This window comes from Athalia rosae, chromosome 3 (genome assembly GCF_917208135.1).
Source record: "Athalia rosae chromosome 3, iyAthRosa1.1, whole genome shotgun sequence".
In the NCBI taxonomy this organism is placed as follows: Eukaryota; Metazoa; Arthropoda; class Insecta; order Hymenoptera; family Athaliidae; genus Athalia; species Athalia rosae.
Genome location: NC_064028.1, coordinates 18,346,035 through 18,358,927, shown reverse-complemented (window position 1 = coordinate 18,358,927; position 12,893 = coordinate 18,346,035). Strand labels below are relative to the sequence as shown.

The following is a 12,893-nucleotide window of genomic DNA, read 5'->3' as shown; positions in this document are numbered from 1 at the left end:
CGACGACAACTGTCAAACTTTCCTAATCGTTTCATGGGCACACAGAGCGCCAGCCGCGCCGGGTGGGTTTTGAGGCACATTGGAGAGAATTGCAAGGCTCCGCGCAGCGCAGCACGCGACCCCCAAGGGGATTCAGGTCAGGTTCACCTGCCTCAATTAAATTCGAATGGAACTTTACTAAAGCTCTTAATTACCAACTATTTCTGACCACCCTTGTTTTACCTTAGGATACCCGCGTATATAACGGCGTGTGATATATTGTAATTCCGCTAAGTGTGGATAAACCAACAACCGTGAATTTCGATTTAGATTTCGTTTAAAAATTCTGTCGTTTATATATCGATAAGCTGATGGAAAGTACGCGAGATATTAAAGAACCGATTGTACGACCGGTGGATGGGGCGGAACGCCATTTATATCACCTGTCAAAGCGGATTCTGCACGTTTTTTTTTTATTTTTTATTATTTTCACCATTAAATATAATTCACAAAAAAAAAAAAAAAAAATCGACCCAGTGTAATTAGTTACGATTTTGATCAACGGTAGATTCGCCGGATTCGGCAGAAGTAAAAATGAAAAAACCAAGCAAATAAAATCAATTCGCCGAATATCGGATTACGATGTTAACCTGCACACTGTACGATCATATTTTCCATCCCCTAAATTTGGGAATTTGAAAATTGCGGTGAGAAAAATAGGAATATAACGAAAAAATGCGTTCATTTGTATTAGTTTCAATACGTTAAAGTATCCGAACGTTGTAAGCTCTTCAAGCTTTCCCCATTAATTATTAGTTTCAAAATAGTAATTGTTTTTTTTTTTTCATGTCGTACCTTCGTCGCCCACATTGCGTCCAAAGTTTCTGTTAACGCGAGAAATTATACGGAATCGATTGGAGGTAAGTAAATGGGCTATTACCGCAGTGATGTTTTCTTTTCAGTTACGAAATCAAAACTTTGTAAAGTTTCAAAGTTTCTGTAGAGCGTATAGTTCTCTGTAGACGATGGTTAAAGTGTTAGCAGATATTGCTCGTTATTTTATTTCGTCTTTTTTTCGTTCCTTTCAATTCTCCGATTCGAACACGCGATTGAAATTTGATTTCTCTTTTTTTGTTTCCTCTTCTGTTTCTTTCGTGCGTTATCGGAGATAAAATCTTTGGATCCGTCAATGTGGTTTGAATTTTTGAATAAATATTTCCTCGAATTTGTTTAAATACAAATTAAACAATGAGAATAATACCTATTACCAACCCCTCTAGTCATGACCAATTATAATCAATTTATACAATTACAACGACTAAGCATACTTTTTTTCAAATTCTTTTTCGTATAAATATTCATATTTTTAACGATCGATTTATACATTCTGATACAGGGAGTTGCAGGGATGATGGTTATAACGAAGCAATTTATTTATGTCTTACGGACGGCATAATTAAGCAACCATCGGAGGAGAAAAAAACAACGAAATAAAAAAACCAGTAAGGGAAAAAAAGTTAAAAACATATATGAATAATATGCACACATACAATACGTATTCTAGGGTGGGCCAAAAAATAAAACTGATTTTTTTTTTTTTTTTACACCGCGAAAATATCGTTTAAGATGACAAAAAACAAAGTCTGGTAAAGTCTGAGCTCTTGCCTCTTCACGATTTTTGATTTTCCATTTAAATAACAAGGAAATTTTTATTTTGTTTGAAATTTTATTAAGCGCTTTAACGAATTGGCGGGTTGTAGAAAGTAATACATATTCTTGTGGGGGATCGAACGATCGACGAAAAATGTCTGACATGATTTTTCGCCAAGTCGACCGGTTCAAAAATTATTCAAGGTTAAACTTCGCTCATAAAACACCGTCTTCAAGTAATTTATCTCGACTGGAATGAATTTTCCCGCTCGTCGATCTTTTTTACTTCTTCAAAAATGAAAGAAAAGGATGTTTCCCCTTTTTCTCTTTTTTTTTTTTAATACTTGTATACGAACCCTGTACGAGATATGGTACGTGTTATAACGTGATACGTGTCTATGAAAGACGGACGGCAAAATATCATTTGTAAACTAAATTGCGTCGTTTACATACTACATACATTACACGATATATCACCTATTTTGTGTGCGTACATACGTTATGTAAACGACGTGATGCGGAGGACGATCTTTCGCGAGGTGAGAGTTTGCGGAGGTCGAATGTCAAGGAGTGTAGACACACGTAAGTACGTATATACGCGTGTAGGTAAACCGTGGCCTGCAGAGCGCATAAAAAAGCTTCTTCTACATCATCTTCGATTTCGGTGAAAAATATCATTCGATATCGCAGGCAGACCACGATATTCAATTTATTAGTACAGACGTATGGGCATCCACCCCGCACGTTTTTCGGGTCTGTTGCAACGCGCTTACGGTGCTTCCAAAGGTATACCCCCTCGCTCTAAAAACTAAAATGATGAAACGTCGGATGAATCGATTTATAAAATGTATATTCCGTTCACCGACAATATCACATTTTTTCGCACAGGTCGCTGTGAGGCACAGTACGTCCGAAAGTTACATCAGTTTCTCTTTCTATTCGTCAGAATCAAATAACGCTTGGTCCTTTTTTTTTTTTAAAGCACGTTGATGCAACTTAGCAAAAAACTTTTCCCGTCCCTGGTTCCCGCGTCGCGATATTAAAATTCAGAAAAAAACGAAGTAAATAATAAAAAGTGACAATTCTACAACTGGGATGCGAGGATCGGCGAATCCATTGGAATTTATATGTCCTCTACCTGATTTAACATCCGGTAGCATATTGGGGATATATATATATATACATCATTGCGAAATCGTGGTGAGTCCGAGAAGATCGAGGAACGCAAAGAGATTCTTACTTCCTTTTTCGGTCGCGTAAAAACAAGTAGCCGTTTGTTATAAAGTTTCGTTTGAGTACGCCCTCGGGGAACTTTTTGGTTCAAAGATCGTCTTGTCTCGCGCACTCGTCACAAGTAGGAGGAGAATTTCCCTCCTCTTCACCTACTACATGTATAGAAGTTTCGAACAATGAACGTACTGCTGCTTGAAACCTACAACCCTACTCAACAAACATCGCTAATTTTTACTTCTATATCCCATTGTTAGCGAAAGCTTTATACTAGTTCCGACGATGTATAATCTACCCGAACACATAATCTGTGTGAAATGGTTTATTTCGGGGCTCGGAATACTCGAGCGAAAAGAATGACGTTCAAAAATTACACGTTATCGTTCATTTGATAGCGTTGAAAAACATTGAAAGAAAAAAGAATATAATAATTGTTTGATTGCCCGTGAAATTGTTCTACGAAAATTTTCAAGGTTTATTTCTTCTATTTTTTTATTTTTGTTTTTTTATCGTTGCAGTGTTTCGAGCATGCACTTTTAATTTCGAGCCTCATCAACGAAATGAACGCTCGTATGGTGACGAGAACAAGTAAAAAGGAACAAAAAAAAAAGAGTTTTTGCTGATTTTTTTAGACGCGGGGATAAAAGCTTTCGAACGTTGCTCTGAGGGATGAAAAACTTTCATTATCCGTGGATGAAAAAAAAATCCGGTAGAGTTCGCACTGAAATTTTTTCGAAAGGAGGTAAAACTCTGGGTAGAAAAATATTAAAGACAATCCCAAAAGTTAAAAAATCTTCCTTTTTCCGATCTGTCAAATTATGTATATCGTATATACCTACTACGTATATAATTGTATGTAACTACTCAATTTTTTACGAGTTAATTTTCTGCAACCACACCTGCTATTTTTGCAGCAGCATATTTTCAAATCGTCTTTTAATCGTTTACTTCTAGTCGTGAGCACGTTCGGAAATATATAAGCTCCGCTGAGCGGATTTAAATTTGTGTTTTAATTAAAGTTTTCCCACCGTCTCCGCGTCACTTTGTCTCTCTTCTGTTTTTCTTTTTTCACGAGTATTTAACCACTTGCAATACATAAATTTCGAGATACATCATGTCGCGAGCCAAAACCCAGAGGGTCGCGATAATCCCGAAGGAAGAAAAACTCGCGGCTGAGGCATCAAGGGCGTAACCCGCAAGAAAGCTAACTGAATGGAAAATCGTTAATAAAGAAAGAATAAAAAGAAGAAGAAAAAGGAAAACTCATTACATCTGCGGTAACATCCAATAACGTAATGGAGGGAAAGGTTACGCGCGTGTATGAAAACCGCACTCGACAAATTCCTGTTTCAGCAAATGCGAGAAAAACGAAGAAACGAAGAAACGAAAAGCGAAAAGCGAAAAAAAAAAAGATGCGCAGGTTAGTTCGGACAGGATCTAGACGATTTAGTGCGGAGTCAAGTTTCGCAGTTTAGTTTCAGCCCCGGTTGGCACCGTAGGTGCAGTTTGTCTACAGATATCTATGCTCGCAGGTAGCCCGCTCAACTGTAGCATTAGCACCGGCAGCGGGAGGCATTCGTCGCTCTCGTCGTCGTCGTCGTCGTCGTCGTACTCTACGCGAAAAACCGGATATACCTGCTCCCCGTGGCAGCTTCGCCGTACAGGGGAGACCAACGCCTCCTGTAATACTCGCTCTATTTTTCAATCGGCGAACGTATACTCTGCGCTCCAGATGAAACCTGGCACTTTTATCATTCCACCCGTAGTCTGCAGTACATACATACATACGGTGGTATGTGTGTACCGGTAAAAGTATGCTGCATGTAACGTACTCGCTCTGTGTTATATTTACTGCATAAAAGTTACGACCTGTGTGACGCTGTACGTACGACGTGTACGTATGTACGTACGTTTCACAGGCATCCGGGAATCGGTGGAAAAACGAAAAACGGCTCGCTCCTCCCGACGGCAAAAGATACAAGTTCTACAAATTTTTCTATAGTTTCCTGTACGGTGTCTATACCTATACATATACGTATGGGATTGTTGCAGTGTAAGAGGTATACGCGGGCGAATCGACAGCGGGCTACTAGCCCCCGCTGTACCGAGCTTTCGGATGTATATCGGGAGGAATTTCACGAACTCGAAACTTCTCTTGCGCATTGGTAGGTATTACGCGGAGCTGGTGCACCGGCACTCTCCGGGGGATCGAATGAGCGAAGGTATCGGTATGCGAAAAGCTCCACTCGAAGCACGATGTAACGTCTAGGTACGCGTACGTTACGATACTTGACATTAGCAAAGTGAAAAATAACAGAACTAAAAAATTAACGAACAATGCGTAGCGCTACGCGCTTCTAGTATTGGATCTCGATAACTTTTACGAGAGGCATCTGAAGAATCTAAAAATTTATCGGATCGATCGAAGAATTCTTTTTTTTTTTCCTTTTCATCCGAATCACGACTTCGCATAGTTTGAGTTATAATTCTCATTTTCGATATCACATTAGTCGATTTGGTCGCAATCACGTTGTTCACAGAGAGCGACGAAAGATTGAAAATTTCAGGTGAAAAACTTCGCCGCCTCAATGTTATCCGGAGAGATTTTCTTCTTTTTTTTTCAATTAACGAATGTGCGACGATAAAAGCACCTAAACGTGTTACGTATGTTGCGAGCGCTATGTAATATTTATTCCGATATTTATACGGGCGGTCGGACGAAATTGAATTGAGAAAAAAAAAAAAAAAACGTTACACATAGCTAAGCTAGATAGTGCTCTCTCCGAGTTATAAGAGAACAGCTTTTACGGAGTAGGTAAGTATTACCAGACGCCGAAGAAAAAGGATTGCAAATGTGCGAAGTTTAAAGGTTCGAACAAAAGAAAAAAATATAATAATAATCCTTTCAACCGTTCCGAAAGCACATTCTCGACTTGTAAGAACTTACGAAATTTTTACGTTTGTAGTGAGCATAATTCAGAAATATGAGGAAAAAAAAAATAATAATATAATAAAATGATCGAGGAGGTAATTGGCGAGAACAAACGAAAGAAAACATAATCACCCTGTTTCAACTTTTCTTTAACACCCGAATCGTGAGAACGGTGAGAAAAAAAAAACTTTCGTCAAAACCACAGGTACTCGGGCGTTGTTCGTTTTTAATAACCGCGAATTTTTTTTTTTCCACCCGTATTTTTCTCTTCTCTTTTCTTTTTTTTTTTTTTGTTCGGAGTAGTCGATTGGTCTGATGTTTGAAGTGGCGCTAAAAAAGCCCTACTAATACGAACTTCGTACCAGCTACCCTAAAACTTTTAAGATTCACTTTGGTGCGAAGTTTCGCGGCACTTAAATACACAGCGAAACACGTGGCTCGAATACTCGAGGTGAAGTTGCCGCCATTTTTTTCGATTTCGCGACCTCCGTCGAATAGAACAATTTTTTATAATACACGAACGAATGAATATATTCAGAAATAAAATGAGCGGGAGAAATTATCTACGCTGTGAATTCATATTTCGATACGAAAGTTTGAATACGTTTCTTTGTACAACGTGAAGAATAATTGAAAAAAAATATTTTCATTCGTCCAAAAACAACTTCCAAGATTTTTCTTCCTTCGAATCGAGCGGGGCGTCGCTACATGATGGCGGAAAAAATAAAGGCGAACGATACAACGAATAACGCGTGAGAAAAAATAACTGATCGATAAAAAATTGATCATCGATTCCAGCGAGCCGATCGCGAAAACGGAGCTCATGGAGAACTGTAATGGCTTTCGACGTTCCTATACTTTCGACTGGTATTTATCGGAGAGCTTGTCTGAAAGCTGTTTCCATTATACCTCTTTTTTCGAGTCATTATGAGAGAAAAATGTTGAATAATAATCTGATAAATCATGAAACAGCGAGAAAAAAACCTATACCTAGAATTTGGCATGTGAAAAAATTCGGAATCGGGTGATATATTTTGTGAAAGGGAATAGAAGAGCAGAAAATGTAGCTTCTTCCGGTGCTACTTTACTCGCGAAAGTCTGTTGGGATATAAGGTTTCCCATCATGCGAAAAGTATAGATTTGTATAAATTTTGTATTAGCGATGAATATTTGGCACAGTTGCATGGAATTTTCCAATCCGCAAGCTGTCGAATATATGTTCCGATGATTGACGGTATTCGAAAAAGTCGTTTTTTCCCCTCCTTCTTTGATTACGTCATGTCCTCGCGCCCAGCTTATTTCTACGGGAAGAGGGGAACGAAGAGTACGAAAAAAAAAGGGAGCAAGGAGAACGAAAATTGTTCATGAAATCTATAGTAGGGCACAGCTGCGTCGGCGGCGCGATTCCTAATTATGACTTTTGAAACGATCATGAACTTCGTCAGCTTTGGGGAGAGCTTTCATCGCGCGGGTTATTCGTCCCGTCCCGTCCCGTCGGCGGCCGGTGGCGCGCCTTTTCTATCTCGAAAGCCACCCTATAGCCGCCGAGTCCTCAGCTGATAAAAGCATCCGATGGAGGCTTGAAACAAGCTCGAGGAAAAGCTGCTCAATAAGAGTTTAACGAACTGTACGGAGGTACAACTTTCAAGTGCCCGCCTATTTTGCGACTTTCGAAGGAAGTCGCCTCGCTTTCTCTCTCCCTCTTATGCTCCGTCTTCTTCATTTTCACATCTACCTCACGGCCGCGGCGGCGCCCTTAAATCCCGTTCAACATTTTTCGCTCGTTAAGGCAATGACTATTTCACTATTGGGTACATCGCGCAAACGAACCTGACTCGAGTGCCTCGAAAAAGGGAGAACGGAAGGATGACGAGGTCGAGAAGGAAATTCTAAAAGTACACAGCTGAATTTCGAGCTTCTTCCCCGTTTTAGGGCGAAAAAAATTTTTTCACGACAAAAACTTTGACCTACATGGAAAATAACTTTTAAAAACGTTGATGGTTTTGAATTGCCAAAAAAGAAGAAAAACGAGCTTTTCAACTTTTTATGATATAATCGAGCAGAAAAAATCATAAAAAAAAAGCCGTGGCCTGCAAAATTTTCACCAGCCATAAGTATAATGTGTAAGTTTATATAGTTTGTGCTTGAAAAACAGTTCTATGGCCGACTCGTAAATTTTTAAACATATAGTCATTGCTCCTCAACAAAATATTCCGACTACCCGGTTTCGGAATATTTTTACAACCTTCAACTTTTATACTAGAAATTCTCCAAACGATTTATTTTCCCTACTGATATAACGTGAAGAGGTTAGAAAAAAAAATCCAGAAACTTTTTCCTCCTTTTGTCTTCGTCATTTAAAGTTGATGAACTACTTTTGGTGTCTAGGTTTCGTACATAAAGATTTTTTTTTTTTTCCAAAAATAGGATAAACTTGTATATAGATATGTGATTTGGGGAAAAAATTGGATTCCGGAATATCACGTTCCCAATAAGGAACAGGGTGAATAATTGCGTTGGAATGATGAAATTCGAATCAGTGAAATATCTGAATTCAGGGATCTGCTATACATATATATGTATTACAGATATATCTGTATACATTCCTCTCATCAACTGGAGCGTCAGTAGCAACTGGTTTTGCACGACCAAATACCGGGAGGATTTACACCCTACAAATATCTACCTTCTACTCGTACTTCAACCCGTCATTACCAAACCTATACAGAATCCGCCCTTTCCTGGTTACCGTGCAGACACGAGGCTTTCAATTACGACGCATAACGCCCCAGATTCTACGACTCACTTTTATAAACGAAAGTGAAATCATTTTTTTTCATCCCTTGCCTGATCATCCAAAAATATCGAGTTGGGCCAAAAGTGGCCAGACGATTCTATGATATGAATGTCTGTACGACTTCGTACCTTGTATGTACGTTTTCGCATTCGCTGACTATGATCTTGGTGTCAAAAGAACAGTTTTACGGTTGACAAATGTCAAACCAACGACAAACGTAAAAAAATGTTTCACTTTTTATTGCTGTAATTTGGCGAACAACCGTTTACTTAATTTTCACGGTCGCCGATCACGATTTTGATGGCAGGATTGGATTTTGACAACTGCCAAAATAATAAAAATAATCAATGACAAGCTGAGCAATATTCTTGGCAATATTGAAACACACAAGCTCCAAATTTTTATAGAAATGTTACGCATATACCTCGATATGTGACGCGTCAACTGATGAGGAATCCACAAATATTGCATTCCGTTGCATTTCATGACAGATGCCAACTGCCAAAATTTATTTCTAAAGCCAAAATACTTCGGGTCCTGGAAACATTCAACATTCTGACAGCAAATTTGGCAGTTGACGTTTGTCAAAATCTATATTTCCGACATCGGTATTCGTGATCAGTAACTTCAAAAGCCCTGGAGTAACAAAATTCACGTCGGAATAGGCGAAATTTTGCAATAACGCGTATACGCGTCACGAACAGTCAAAGGGTTGATTCTCGGGTTAATTGAAATCAATAGAAATCTCGTAACTTAGTTTCTTCGTTTGGCATCCTTCGGCCCGCCAAATTTGACAGCAATAATTGCACAAAATTATTCGAAGATCGTCGGTCGAATTGAGTCAAAATTGGATTTTCGAGGTTCCAAAAAATACGCGGAGGAAAGAAAATACGCGAAAGAAAAGCGTGAGAGAATAGTGAAAGGTACATACAAATCCGTACTTTACTAATCAGAGTCACACGACGGTACTTTGTAGGACGACCTGTAATGATGTCCCAGAGGAATATGAGCAGCCGGTATATGGCGTGATCCACATCATTGCCAACGTTAGCTTTCTACTTGATTGGCACAACGAGAGTTATGTAATTTGCATAAAGGGTAGTTTTGTCTCATCTGTCACCTACATAGTTTCTAATAATTATAACAAGATTCCACAAACTCAGAAACTTTAATCTCAGCACACGTTCAAACCTAGGACCTAAATATTAATCTGTCTACCGTACACACTTCTGTCACATTGTGCAGCGTGGGAAAAAATTCGACACGTCGAAAACGACTTGGAGTCGCTTAATAAATAATTGTACCGAAAAAACTCGTCGTCAATTTCCGTTCCTATTATCGATTCATTTCTTTTTCTCTTTCTCTGTCGTTTCAAAATTACTCTTATTTTCGAACGTTTCTTTTCTCGTGGACACAACGTGTAAAAGGGATGAGAACGTTTCCGAAATTTTGAAGAATTTGTAATATATATCGGCAAAGAAATTCCGTGAAAGCTTTCGAAAGCTTCCATGAATATTTAGGTAAGCGTCCTACATTGTTCCTTTTGCATCTATTGTTATACAGAGAGAACATGTGTGTACACGTATTTGATCGTATACGCTAGCGGAGGGTTCTGGAAGGACTGCTTTTAAGTTCGGCGAGTGATATACATATACATGCACGATATATTATGTGCATATACGTGTATCTCATGAGATAAAATAGCTGTGGACTCTGTTCGTTTCTCCTGCATTTAAATAGAAAGATCCGACGAACTGTGTACGTTGTAACTTATACGAACATGTACGTATAAGTTATCGTTATATTTGAACGGTAAATTTGCAACGATAGTTTCGCTGCAGGTTCGGGTCGCGAAGGTATATAGAATGAGATCACGCGTCGACGTCGAGTTCACGACTCACGGCGACGATTCGTCGTCGGAATATTTAATTAGCGCGTGTATAACGTCGCGAGCTTGAATTCAACTTCAAAAAGAAATGAATAACGGTGGGTGTGTGCGAGAACCCTTTACACTCAAAAAGCAAATATTCCGCATACCTGTGTTCCAGCTGTGCGTCTCTTTGCCCCGAACGATGGTTTCTTTCTGTAACAAAAAAAAATTCCGATTGACGCTATTATTTTTGATAGATTTTTTTTCATATCTTATTTTCATTCGACACAGCGGAGCGTGCGGAATATGAAAAATAAATTGGGACAAGATTCGATATACATATACATAAAACGACATAAGTTTAGTGGAAAACTTTGCTCGATTATACATATATATATGTACTTCGAGATATCGAGATGCGTCGTAAAACTTGTTCCAAATATTCGCCATCCCCTCAATAGTGGGTCGTTACGGCGTTATCCTTTTTTTTTTCTACGTCGTATGGATGATATCTATTTTCATTCCGTTCTCCACGCGTTCCAACTCTCCCGTTTTCTAATCCTTCGGCTCTCGGGTCAGCTTTTCCATTTCCCGTATACTCGACATAATTCGTGACAAATGTTTAAATGTGTATTACACCGCTGCCGATGAGTTTCAACCCCCGTCTAAATTATTACTTCACTCCCGATGAAATAATCTAACCACAGCGCAGCGAATCTCGCGAGTATTGTAAACTGCAGGCTAGACACATTATACAATTTGTTCTCTAATTTTTCATCGATTAATTGTATGTAATTCCGCGAGAATCCAATCACGAAGGGTTACCTGGTGTGGGGTGCACGCGGATAGAACGAGGAAAATTGGTGTGTGGAGAAATTGGTGCAGAAGGAGCGAAAGGGACGGGGTTAGGGAAAGGGACAGGGAGGTAGACGTTGGTTGGTAATGGCGAATGGGCGCGCCATGGAGAGTTCGTGGAATAAATGATCAACGATGAATATTAATATCAGAAGAGAAACCCGCACCTAGAGAGAACGAAGCGGCGAAGCGAAGCTACGGGGTCGTCCCGACCACCCCCCTTTTGGTCGGGGGAAAAAGGGAGAGGAGCGGGAAAAGAGAGGGAGAGAGAGAGAGAGAGAGAGAGGAGAGTCGAGCGAAGCAAACGCACGGATTCAGCGATCTGTATAAGGCTACCCCAATTCCCAGCAAACGACCAAACGCCACGCCAACAAACCCCGACGACTTATATATATATATTCTCCGCACACACTATATGTGCATAGATATCTATAGAGTCAATTTCGCGACGGTAAAACCGGGAGGCGAAAAACATCGCCGTAAATATTATATACATAGATGTACGTATATACTACATACCTATCTACTTTATACCGCACATGAGGCAAGAGAGAGAAAGAGGAAGAGAGAAAACGACGAAAGAGTTTGATGCACGGCGTCGGCTCTTCAATCCCTTTGAGGTACATAAACTGACACGCGCATTAAAACTGACGCTGTACTGCATCGCCAACTGTTTGGTGCTTAAAAGGCATAGCTTTGAAAATTATCTTTAAACTTTATTCTTCTTTTTTTTTTTACCAAGCTTAATTGAATATCACGTAGCCGTTATTCCTATCGATAAAATTAGGTACATCGCCTCGGTAACTCGACTCAAATTTTGTCATTTTCTTCTGACTGGATCAACATTTTTCGGAACACCCACACGAATCGTAGACATTTCTTTACCAAGCTCATATTTTTTGCACCTCCTTCCCGCCCTTTTTTTTTTTTTTTATTCAACTAGGTATCGTAAAAATCAATGAGAAATATTCCGCTAGAGTGTGAAAAAAACAAGCAGTATATGTACGTGCTCGATTTTTCGCATTTTTTTCCGACCCCGTAGCGTCGAATGAATAAAAATGCAAAATTAGACTCCTCCCATTTTCGGAGTTCGAAGTGACTCGCCTTGTATATATAATATAAAATTTCGCGTAGGTTTCCAAATTCACGAGCCCCGCGCACGTCCGTATAAAGTACCGTCGTACCTGAGTGCCTTTTAGATTTTGGCATATTATATAATATGTATATCCTTCTATATTAGGCGTATAAAATATACAGGGTGAGTCTCCGGAGGTTTTCGAATAGGCGGATACGAGTCGACGTCATACCTCGCTCTGTAGCCAATGAACAGCGAGGGAATCCAAGGAAAAAAAATAGCGACGCTATAGACCGGCTATCGCATTCGTTGACGCGCTAGCGTCACGTCGTTCAGTCTCCGCCTATTTGGGCACCTCCGACGAGTCACCCTGTATACGCACGTTACACAGCTTTACTTTAACCTTGGAAGTCGCGGTGAGTGCGTACGAGCATTTAGCAGATTTCCGACAAAATTCGAACCATTGAGGATCAATATTCATCGTCGCGAATGTGCGTATTATGGG

General features: G+C 39.6%; 1 protein-coding gene across 5 annotated transcripts in view; it reads right to left on the bottom strand.

The window, feature by feature from the left end:
- LOC105689925 (protein-tyrosine sulfotransferase) overlaps positions 1-12,893 on the bottom strand; it is a 108,066-nt gene that overhangs the window by 37,886 nt on the left and 57,287 nt on the right. For 3 of the 5 annotated variants that reach the window (XM_048653409.1, XM_048653410.1, XM_012407309.3), the window contains one exon: positions 10,626-10,671. The exons of the other annotated variants lie outside the window; for them this stretch is intronic. The gene's annotated coding sequence lies outside the window, so the exon portion shown is untranslated. The remainder of the gene's footprint in view (positions 1-10,625; positions 10,672-12,893) is intronic. 5 annotated transcript variants of the gene reach the window in all.